The sequence below is a fragment of the Giraffa tippelskirchi genome, chromosome 3 (genome assembly GCF_054371585.1).
Source record: "Giraffa tippelskirchi isolate mGirTip1 chromosome 3, T2T-mGirTip1v1.2.pri, whole genome shotgun sequence".
Taxonomy (NCBI): domain Eukaryota; kingdom Metazoa; phylum Chordata; class Mammalia; order Artiodactyla; family Giraffidae; genus Giraffa; species Giraffa tippelskirchi.
This window is the reverse complement of record NC_137277.1, coordinates 55,064,862-55,077,099: the sequence shown is the minus strand read 5'-3', so window position 1 is coordinate 55,077,099 and position 12,238 is coordinate 55,064,862. Positions and strand designations below refer to the sequence as shown.

Genomic DNA, 12,238 nt, shown 5'->3' with positions numbered 1-12,238 from the left:
AGTCACGTGGGGGGGCGGGGCGCGGGCGCGGGCGCGGGGCGGGGGATGCCCGGGGGTCCCCGAGGTCCCGGCCGCCGCGCTCGGGGCACTGGTGACTGCCGCGGGGTGGGCGTGGGGCGCCGGACCCCGGGCGGTTCCCGCGGCCGCGCGGCGGAGGGGGAAGCGGGCGCGCCGCGGGGAGTGAACCCCGGACCCCGGACGCTCCGGGGTCCCCGGGCGGACGCGCCTGCGCGGGTCCCTGCCCTCCAGGAGCCGGCCGGCCGCCAGCCGCGCCCGCCGCCCCCGCGAGCCAGGCGGGCTTATCGGACGGACCTGTGAAAAAACCTACAGTAAGGGCTTCCCGGATGGCCCGCGACTCACTGCCTTTTTAAATTTTTATTTATTTCATCCTTCCTTTCTTTGCCCTGGTTCTGGGCCTGGCGTTTGGGCAACACTATCTCCCCAGGCTGGACACCCTGGTCACACACTGAGGCTTCAACTTGGCGATTTCTTTCCCCGCCTGGCGATGTAACACGCTTTCCCCTCCACGCTCCGCCCCGCCTTCTAGTTTCCTGGAGTTTGGAGATACTCCAGTCTCACAAAAATCTGCTGTCTCATACATACCCACTTTCACGTGCGCATGTGCACGCACACAAATATAATTTTGAGACATTGTTCTCAAAATTGTTCCTTTAGAGTTATTTTCTTCCGCTTAATTTAGCTTTGTTTCCTTGCCTGCTCTAGCTTCGGTGCGGGACAAGTGTGTGTACGGTAGGGGCTATGCTATGCTAAGTTGCTTCAGTCGTGTCCGACTCTGTGCGACACCATAGACAGCAGCCCACCAGCGTGTTCAAGAGAGGAGATGGGGAGCAAAAAGAAAGGTAGTGCTTTGGAAGGAGTGAACTGGAGTTTACTTTGGGGATAGGGTGGGCAGCAAAAAGGGGGGAAAGGCAGATTCTAATTCTGATCACTACCATTTATCGGTACCTCTGGGTGCTAGGCGAGTCATAGATCTCCTTATAATCTCCCATGATCCTTGTTAGCACTACAGGAGGGACGTCATTATGTCCATTTTATAGATGAGGGTCACGCACGTGCTTCATACAAAAGAGGACTGAAATACTAGCTCAAGGTTGCTTTATTCAACATCCTAATTCCAGGCTTCTCTTAACTATTTCTCCAGGACTGTTTACCCCATTTCTTCTCTTGCATATTGTGATGTTATTTGCATTAGAAAAAGAAAGAAGACTGAAGAGGGTAGGAAATTAAGATTTATTTATTTAGCATCTAAATCCTTGAGGTATAAATATCTTATGGTACAGATGAGAAAGCTGAGGCTTAGAGAAACTAAATAACTTGTCTAAGGTAATGATTATTGGTATCCAGACTGTGATTCCAAAAACCAACCGTGTCCTACTATAAAATGTTGTCCCCCATGGGGAACATTTTCCAGGAAATAAACATTATGAAATTCCCTCTGACCTAGCTCTTGTGGGTGAGGTGACCTGACTCATGCCAGAATGCTGTAGAACTCTCCTTCCAGGAAGAGACATTTAGAAAAGCTGATTAGTCAGTGAATAACATTAGGAGGGACATGTGTTATTATCAAATTCCATGCAGTGGCTGTTTACTAAGACCTACCTAAATACATTCCATTATGGAGAGAGAACATACTTTGTATTATTTCAATCCTTTAAATTTATTGAGACCCAAATGTGGTCTATCTTGTTATTGGTTGCTATTGCGTGGTTTCTCTTTTTCTGTCCTTTTATTTTCAACCTATTTGTGTCTTTGAATCTAAAGTGTGGTGGACTGTATACGGTCAGATCAAGCTTTTTGTGATCCTGCCAATCTCTGCCTTTTAATTAGAGCATCTGATCATTTACATTAAATTTCTCAGAAGATAGGGTTTATATCTGCCATTCACTACCTATTTTTGTGTCATATATCTTTTTGCACTTCAGTATCTCCATTACTGGGTTTCCCTGGTGGCTCAGCCACAAAGAACCCGCCTGCCAGTGCAGGAGATGCAGGTTGGATCCCTAGGTTGGGAAGGTCCCCTAGAAAAGGAAATGGCAACCCACTCGAGTATTCCTGCCTGGAAAATTCCATGGACAGATAAGCCTGGCGAGCTACAGTCCATGGGTCACAGAAGAGTTGGGCATGACTTAGCAACTAAACAACTTCCCAATTACTGTGTTAAATATTTTCAAGTAAACTGTTTTATTCTTTTGTTATTTCTTCCAGTATTCTTTCCTCCCTCCTTCTCTCTCCTCTCCTTTAGGAATTTCTGTCGTGTGTACGTTGATGAGCTTGTTGATGTCTCACAGGTCTTTGAGCCTGTATTCATTATTCTTTTTCTTTTCCACTTCACCGACTGGATTGTCTCAATTAACCTATGTCCAGATTCATGAATTCTTTCTTCTGCCTGCTCAAGTCTGATGTTGAGTCCCTCTAGTGAATTTTTCATTGCAGTTATTGTACTTTCCAAAACCAGAATTTCGATCTTGTTCTTTTTAAGAAATAATAATAATTTCTGTTTCCATACTGATACAATAAAGAGACATCATTCTCATGCTTTATTTCTTTAGACATGATTTCCTAATGTTCTTGGAACATATTTTGCATAACTGATTTAAAGAATCTATCTGAAAGTGCAACATCTGTGCTTACTCAGGGACATTTTCTGTGTTTTTTTCCTTATATGGGCCATGTCTTCTTCTTTGTATGTGTCATCCATTTTTTGCTCAAAACTGGACGTGGACATTTAAAATAACATAGTGTGGCACTGTGGACACCAGATTCCCCCATTCCCAGGATTTGTTGCTGTGGCCATTTGTTGTTGTTATTTGTTTAGTGACTTTTCTTAATTAATTCTGTAAAGTCTGTGTTCTTTGTCATGTGTTGCTCTAAACTCTGCTTGTTTAGCTTCGTGATCAGCTAATGATTAGATATGAATTTCCTTAAGTGCCTAAAACCAGTCCCAGTGTTTTCTAAGGGCTTGGAGTTATTTGCAGACCATTACTTTTTTAGACTACCATGGAGCTAGGGTGGGGATATTGGGAAAAAGTCAAGTTAAAACCCCACAAAACTTTCTGTTCTTAACAAGATTCAGCCACTTTCTTTGAGTAAGCATTTTTCCGAATTGTTGCAAGCTTTTTGCTAATTTATACTGTGCTGAAAAAGTTTTGCGAAGGGTTGACTCATTGGAAAAGACCCTAATGCTGGGTAGGATTGGGGGCAGGAGGAGAAGGGGATGACAGAGGATGAGATGGTTGGATGGCATCACCAACTCGATGGACATGGGTTTGGGTAGACTCCAGGAGTTGGTGATGGACAGAGAGGCCTGGCGTGCTGCAATTCATGGGGTCGCAAAGAGTCGGACATGACTGAGCGACTGAACTGAAACTAAAAAAGTTTATCCTGAGAATTTTTGCTAGTTTTCTTTTATAGAGGCAGAATTTTTAGAGGTGTTTATTTCTGCCATATAACTCTTTTAATGTCAGTAGAATCTGTGGCAGTAACCCCTCTTTCATTCCTGATATAAGTAATCTGTGTTTTCTTTCTTTTTTCTTGGCTACTCCATCTATTAATTTATTAATTTTTTCAAAGAACCAGCTTTTGGCTTTAATTATTTCTATTTGCTGTTTTTTTCATTGATTTCTTCTCATAGCTATTATTTCCTTCTATTTACTTTCGGTTTAGTTTGCTCTTCTTTTTCAAGTTTATGAAGTTGGAACATCAGATTATTATTGTTAAACTGTCTTTTCTAATATAAATGTTTATAAATCTCCCTCTATGCATTGTTTTAGTTATATTCCACAGTTTTGATATATGTATTTTCATTGTTATTTCATTCAAAATATTTTCTAATTTCCTTTGTAATTTCTTCTTTGTTATTGTAATTTCTTTGTAATTACTTACAAAGATGTGGCTTCATTTCTCAATATCTAGCGCTTTCCTGGATATCTTGTTATCAATTTCTAATTTAATTCCATTTTAGTCAGCTCTATTACTTAAGATGTTTGTCTTTTGAAATATGTTGAGACTGACAGTATGTTAATTTCTTCAATGTCATAATGAACTTGTCTGTTTATTTCTTGCTTTGTATTTGCCCCACCTCCTATGTATTCTGAAACTTTGTTATTAGTCACTGTTATGCATTGAATTGTATCATTACAAAATACATGTTGAAGTCCTAACCCTTGGTGTCTATAAGTATGACCTTATTTGGAAATAGGGTTTTGCAGATATAATCAATTAAGATGGGGTCATTCAGTTCAGTTCAGTTCAGTTACTCAGTCGTGTCCGACTCTGCGACCCCATGAATCGCAGCATGCCAGGCCTCCCTGTCCATCACCAACTCCCGGAGTCTACACAAACTCATGTCCATCGATTCAGTGATGCCATCCAACCATCTCATCCTCTGTCGTCCCTTTCTCCTCCTGCCCCCAATCCTTCCCAGCATCAGGGACTTTACCAATGAGTCAACTCTTCACATGAGGTGGCCCAAAGTATTGGAGTTTCAGCTTCAGCGTCAGTCCTTCCAATGAATACCCAGGACTGATCTCCTTTAGGATGGACTGGTTGGATCTCCTTGCAGTCCAAGGGACTCTCAAGAGTCTTCTCCAACACCACAGCTCAAAAGCATCAATTCTTCAGCGCTCAGCTTTCTTCACAGTCCAACTCTCACATCCATACATGACTACTGGCAAAACCATAGCCTTGACTAGATGGACTTTTCTTGGTAAGTAATGTTTCTGCTTTTAAATATGCTATCAAAGTTGGCCATAACCTTCCTTCCAAGGAGTAAGCGTCTTTTAATTTCATGGCTGCAATCACCATCTGCAGTGATTTTGGAGACCAGAAAAATAAAGTCTGACACTGTTTCCACTGTTTCCCCATCTATTTCCCATGAAGTGATGGGTCTGGATGCCATGGTCTTAGTTTTCTGAATGTTGAGCTTTAAGCCAACTTTTTCACTCTCCTCTTTCACTTTCATCAAGAGGCTTTTTAGTTCTTCTTCACTTTCTGTCATAAGGGTGGTATCATCTGCATATCTGAGGTTATTGATATTTCTCCCAGCAATCTTTATTCCAGCTTCTGCTTCCTCCAGCTGAGTGGCCCTAATTTGGCATGATGTAGGAAAATGCCATGTGAAGACAAACTCCGATGACGCTGAAGGCAGAGACTGAACTGCTGTAGCTGAAAGCCAAGAGACACCAAAGATCGCTGGAAAGTCATCATAAGCTGGGAAGAGGCAAAAAAGGGGCCTCTCTTACAGATTCCACAGGAAGCATGGCCCTCTGATACCTTGATTTCAGACGTTCAGCGTCCAGAACTGTGAGTGAATAAATTTTTGTTCTAAGTCTCCTAGTTTGTGGTACTTTGTAATGGCAACCCTGGGAAATTAATATGAGTATGTACACATTAAGGATTTTATATGTTTCCTCATAGTTAACCCCTTGAAAGTCCAGCTTTATGCCTCATAGTAATCTTTCTCTTACAGTCTACTTTGTTGGGACTTCTGTGCTGGGGGTGTGGGTTCAATCCCTGGTCGGGAAATTTAGATCCCACATGTGGTGGAGCAACTAAGCCCATGCACCACAACTAGTGAGTCCACACACCACAACTAGTGAGTCCACACACCACAACTGGCGCGTCCATGCACAACAGAAGATCTTCATGATGCAGCAGTGATCCTGCATGCCACAACTAAGACCCAGTGCAACCAAATAAATAAATAGATGATACATCATTTAAAAAACAAAACAAAAAAATAAAATAAAATAAAAAACAAAACAAAAAATTCCACTTTGTCCAATGTCAGTATAGTCAAATAGTTTTTGTATCTTACTACCTGCGTAGTATAGATTTCTAACTTGTTAATTTCTGTTTCTCTGTGTCTTTATATTTAACGTATGTCTTGTAGATTGAACATAGTTGGGTCTTCCTTTTACATCAAGTCTGACAATCTCAGCCTTTTAATTAGAGTGTTAAGTCCATTTGAATTTAACATGCTTATTGATTTGAAATGTACCAAAATACTTGCACCAAATGTACTTGTATTTGGCTGTTTCTTTGGGTTTTTTCTATTTTTCCTCTTTTCTAGTCTTGTTTTGGACTAATCAAAGATGCTGTACATTTCAGTTTCATTTCCTCTTTTGGCCTTTTGCCTATACTTTTTTTTTTACTTCTTGTTTTACATTCAAGTAAATTGGTTAACAATGTTGTGTTAGTTTCAGCACACAGCAGAGTGATTCCCTTACACATGTATCTATCCTTTCTCAAGTTATTTTCCCATTTAGGTTGTTGCATAACATTGAGGAGAGTTCCGTGTGCTATATACAGTAGGTCCTTGTTGGTTATCCATTTTAAATATAACAGTGTGGACACGTCCATCCCAAACTCCCTAACTATCCCTTCTTTTTATTATATTTCTCATGGTTATTCTAAGGATTTTAATATGCATCCTTAATTTATCACAGTCTATTTATAATGAATATATTAAAATGAATAAATATATAAAATGTGACAGTCTTATTACATTAAAATTTTACTTACCACTTCTTTTGCTATTGTTGTCATGTCATGCCTCACATGACTTATCAACCGAGTACACATGCATTTTACATATATATATACCTAATAGTTGAGTTCAGTTCAGTCGCTCAGTCGTGTCTGACTCTTTGTGACCCCATGAATTGCAGCATGCCAGGCCTCCCTGTCCATCACCAACTCCCGGAGTTTACCCAAACTCATGTCCATCGAGTCGGTGATGCCATCCAACCATCTCATCCTCTGTCATCCCCTTCTCCTCCTGCCCCCAATCCTTCCCAGCATCAGGGTCTTTTCCAATGAGTCAACTCTTCGCATGAGGTGGCCAAAGTATTGGAGTTTCAGCTTCAACATCAGTCCTTTCAATAAACACCCAGGACTGATCTCCTTTAGGATGGACTGGTTGGATCTCCTTGCAGTCCAAGGGACTCTCAAGAGTCTTCTCCAACACCACAGTACAAAAGCATCAATTCTTCGGCGCTCAGCTTTCTTCACCATCCAACTCTCACATCCATACATGACTACTGGAAAAACCATAGCCTTGACTAGATGGACCTTTGTTGGCAAAGTAATGTCTCTGCTTTTAAATATGCTATCAAAGTTGGCCATAACCTTCCTTCCAAGGAATAAGCGTCTTTTAATTTCATGGCTGCAATCACCATCAGCAGTGATTTTGGAGCCCAAAAAAATAAAGTCTGACACTGTTTCCACTGTTTCCCCATCTATTTCCCATGAAGTGATGGGACCAGATGCCATGGTCTTAGTTTTCTGAACGTTGAGCTTTAAGCCAACTTTTTCACTCTCCTCTTTCACTTTCATCAAGAGGCTCTTTAGTTCTTCTTCACTTTCTGCCCTAAGGGTGGTGTCATCTGCATATCTGAGGTTATTGATATTTCTCCTGGCAATCTTGATTCCAGCTTGCGCTTCATTCAGCCCAGCGTTTCTCATGATGTACTCTGCATGTAAGTTAAATAAGCAGGGTGACGATATACAGCCTTGACGTACTCCTTTTCCTATTTGGAACCAGTCTGTTGTTCCATGTCCAGTTCTAACTGTTCCTTCCTGATCTGCATACAGGTTCCTCAAGAGGCAGGTCAGGTGGTCTGGTATTCCCATCTCTTTCAGGGTTTTCCACAGTTTATTGTGATCCACACAGTCAAAGGCTTTGGCATAGTCAATAAAGCAGAAACAGATGTTTTTCTGGAACTCTTTTGCTTTTTCCATGATCCATCGGATGTTGGCAATTTAATCTCTGGTTCCTCTGCCTTTTCTAAAACCAGGTTTAACATCTGGAAGTTCACGGTTCACGTATTGCTGAAACCTGGCTTGGAGAATTTTGAGCATTACTTTACTAGCGTGTGAGATGAGTGCAATTGTGCGGTAGTTTGAGCATTCTTTGGCATTGCCTTTCTTTGGGATTGGAATGAAAACTGACCTTTTCCAGTCCTGTGGCCACTGCTGAGTTTTCCAGATTTGCTGGCATATCAAGTGCAGCACTTTCACAGCATCATCTTTCAGGATTTGAAATAGCTCAACTGGAATTCCATCACCTCCACTAACTTTGTTCGTAGTGACGCTTTCTAAGGCCCACTTGACTTCACATTCCAGGATGTCTGGCTCTAGGTGAGTGATCACACCATCGTGATTATAACCCCACACTACTGTGAAAGTCATTAAAGAAGGAATCATTAGACTAGGGTGACTCCCATGCTTTGGCAGCCAGCGTAAGCAAGCCACAACCTAAGCCAGAGTCAATTTCTGTAAATACCTCAAGGTTAAGAACACTTGAGAGCAACCAGTCATGAACAGCTAACTAGATTTTCCCAAATAATGCAATTGCCCAAGCTAAAACCAGTTAAATGACCCCCTTGCTTTGCTCCTGTGTCTGCTCTGTAAGAGCCTTTCCCTTCATTCCTGCTGGTAGAGTGCCCTCTAACCACTTTCAGTTTGGCACTGCCTGATTTAAATCAGTGTTTGCTCCAATGAACTCTTCACAAGTTTAATATTCCTCAGTTAATCTTTTAACAGTATTATATTATTACATTTACTTTAAGCAGTCAGTCACCTCTCAAAGGAAAATACAGTTATACATAAAAGATAGATCTATTCTCCATATATTTACCATTTCCAGTACTCTTCATCCTTCTGACGGCAAGTTTACTTCCGCATATCCTGTAGTGCAGAACTGCTGGCAATTCTTTCATCTTTTATTTATCTGAAAGTGTCTTTTTTCATCTTCATTTTTAATGGGTAATTTCACAGAATATGTAAGTGTTGGTGACTTTCCTTTCAACACTTTAAAGGTGTCATTCTGTTCTCTCTACTGTTTCTGATGAGACATCAACTTTCATTTGTACTGGGGCTCCCCTGTTGTTGTTCAGTTGCTAAGTCATGTATGACTCTTTGTGACCCCATGGACTGCAGCACACCAGGTTTCCCTGTCCTTCACTATCTCCCAGAGTTTGTTTAGGCTCATGTCCATTGAGTCAGTGATGCCATCCAACCAACTCATTCTCTGTCACCCCCTTCTCCTCCTGCCCTCAATCTTTTCCAGTATCAAGGTCTTTTCCAATGAGTCGGCTCTTTGCATCTGGTGGCCAAAGCATTGGAGTTTCATCTTCAGCATCAGTCCTTCCAATGAATATTCAGGACTGATCTCCTTTAGGATGGACTGATTGGATCTCCTTGCAGTCCAAGGGACTCTCAAGAGTCTTCTCCAACACCACAGTTCAAAAGCATCATTCTTCAGTGCCCAGCCTTCTTCATAATCCAACTCTCACATCTGTACATGACTACTGGAAAAACCATAGCTTTCACTAGACAGGCTTTTGTCGTCAAAATGAATTCTCTGCTTTTTAGTATGCTGTCTAGTTTGGTCATTGCTTTTCTTCCAAGGAGCAAGCGTCTTTCATGGCTGCAGTCACTATCCACAGTGATTTGGGGGCTCCCTCAAATTAAGTCTGTCACTGTTTTCATTTTTTCCTCATCTATTTGTCATGAAGTGATGGGACTGGATGCCATGATCTTAGTTTTTTGAGTGTTGAATTTTAAGCCAGGTTTTTCACTGTCCTCTTTCACCTTCATCAAGAAGTTCTTTAGTTCCTCTTCATTTTCTGCCAATAGGATAGTGTCATCTGTATATCTGAGGTTATTAATATTTCTCCCAGCAATCTTGATTCCAGCTTATAATTCATCCAGCCCAGCATTTCACATGATGTACTCTGCATATAAGTTAAATAAGCAGGGCGACAATATACAACCTTGGTGTACTACTTTCCCAATTTTGAACCATTCTGTTGTTCCATGTCCAGTTCTAACTGTTGCTTTTTGACCTGCGTATGCAGGAGGCAGGTAAGGTGGTCTGGTATTCCAACCTCTTTAAGAATTTTCCACAGTTTGTTGAATGTTTTTACTTCTTCTGGTGAGTTTTGAGATTATCTCTTTAACTGTGATTTTCAGCATTTTAACTATGATGTGCCTAAGTGTCTTTTTTAAAAAATATCTTGCTTGGGGTTTGCTAGTGATAGCTTCTGGTGAATGGTGTCAGATTCGTGATCTCTGAAGTAGAGACTTTAGCTTCGGGACCAGAGATGCAGCTTCAGGCACTCAGAACTTCGTTTGGAAAAAGTTTTATTACAGTGAAAAAGAGAGAAAGCTTCTGCCATAGACATCAGAAATGGGCAGAGAGTGCCCCACTCACTAGTCTTATTAAGACCTGATATACTTTTTTCAGTTGGTTACTGACAATAGTAAGGTCTTGCCAGACCCACTCCCACAACATGCATTTTAAGAAAACAGGATTAGTCAGAAGGTTCTTGTTAAGAAGGAGAAATATGTCCTAGAACAAGATGAAATTGTTGTTTTATAATCATTAGTACAGAATATAAGGAAAAACATGCCCTTGAGCAAGATGAATTGTTTTGTTGTATAATCATTAGCTCTGGACTTAAAGAAAGTTTGTCTTAGAAGAAATAGATTGTTGCAACTAACAACTAAGGGCTTTAAAAAAAAAGTCTTAATGTAACTAAGACAAGGAATGTAGAAAAAAAAAGTTTATCCCTTTTCTCCTCAAGGGCCCTGGACTCCTCATCAACCTGCCTGAGAACTGGCTCTCTCACTCGGCTTCTTGGATTTGTAACTTGTTCTCTTTTCCAAATTTGGGCAGTGTTTTCAGGTTCTGTTTCTCCAGGTTTTGGCCTCATTTCCTCTCTCCAGTTAAATGCATGTCAGCTTGCCTGATATTGTCCCATAGGTTACTGAGGCTCTGTTCATCTTTTTAAGCCCCTTCTCCTCTTTAGCTAGTATTGTTTCCGGTGACCTGAGTTCAGGGTGTACCCGTCCTCTCTTCTGAAGCCTTTACCTTGCTGTCCCAGGTGGCGCTGGCAGTAACGAATTTGCTTGCCAATGCAGGAGACACATGGGATGTGGGTTCAATCCCCTGCAGCAGGAAATGGCACCCCTCTCCAGTGTTCTTGCCTGGGAGAGTCCATGGACAGAGGAGCCTGGTGGGTTACAGCCAGTGGGGCTGCAGAGAGTCAGACACTGCTGAGTGACTGCGAGGAGGCGGGAGGGAGCCAGAGGTGGACATTTCTTATGTCTTTTTTGATATCAGATTCTTTCAGAACATTTTGTTTCTGATGTTTTTGATGCTGTTTTCTACTGGGGCTGTAAACTTTGTCCTGGTCCACCATTTCGATAATCCAACACCACTCTTGTCTCCTATTTTTTTCCCCCTTTATCTTCTAACCCTAAAAATGGATTAGGATCAAGAGAATAAGAAGACGAGCCACAGGATGTGAGAAAATACTGGTAAAACATGTACCTGATGAAAGACTGTTTTTCAAAATATACAAAGAACTCATGAAACTCAACAATAAGAAAACAAACAACCCAAATAAAAAAGTGGACCAAAGACCTGAACAAGAACTTTATCAAAGAAGATATATAGATGGCAAATAAGTATATGAAAAGATGCTGCACATGATATGTTATCAAGAAAATGCAAATTAAAGCAACGAGATACTAGTTTACATCAATCAGAAAGGCCAAAATCTAAAACTTTGACAACACCCTCAGGAACTCCCAGTCATTGCTGATGGGAATACAAAAACGGAACAGCTATTTTAGAAATAAGTTTGACAGTCTCTTACAGAAGAGACATACTCAACACACAATTCAGCAATCACGCTCATTGGTATTTGCCCAAAGGAGTTGAATATTGGTGTCCACACAAAAACCTGTACGCAGATATTTATGGAAACTTTATTTATAATTGCCACAACTTGGAAACAGTCAAGATGTCCTTCAGTAGGTAAATGGGTAAATAAATTTTGGTGCATCCAGACTATGGAATATTATTCAGTACTAAAAAGAAATGAGCTGTCAAGTCAAGACATGGAGGAAACTTAAATGTACATTATTAAGTGAAAGAAGTCAATCTGAAAAGGCTAAATACTATATGATTCCAACTATATGACATTCTGAAAGTGAAAGTCACTCAGTCATGTCTGACTCTTTGTGACCCCATGGACTATACAGTCCATGGAATTCTCCAGGCCAGAATACTGGAGTCATTAGCCATTCCCTTCTCCACGGGATCTTCCCAAGCCAGGGACCAAACCCAGGTCTCCCACATTGCAGGTGTATTTGTTACCAGCTGAGCCACCAGGGAAGTCCAAGAATATTGGAGTGGGTAGCCTAT

The 12,238-nt window shown here is 41.2% G+C and overlaps 1 long non-coding RNA gene across 1 annotated transcript; it reads left to right on the top strand.

The window, feature by feature from the left end:
• The first annotated feature begins 27 nt into the window (after nt 1-27).
• Nucleotides 28-11,881, top strand: LOC145542888 (uncharacterized). Its single transcript, XR_014080211.1, has 4 exons — nt 28-329; nt 4,445-4,726; nt 5,080-5,322; nt 11,301-11,881. It is a non-coding gene; the product is annotated as an uncharacterized LOC145542888 (long non-coding RNA).
• Nucleotides 11,882-12,238: the final 357 nt, after the last annotated feature.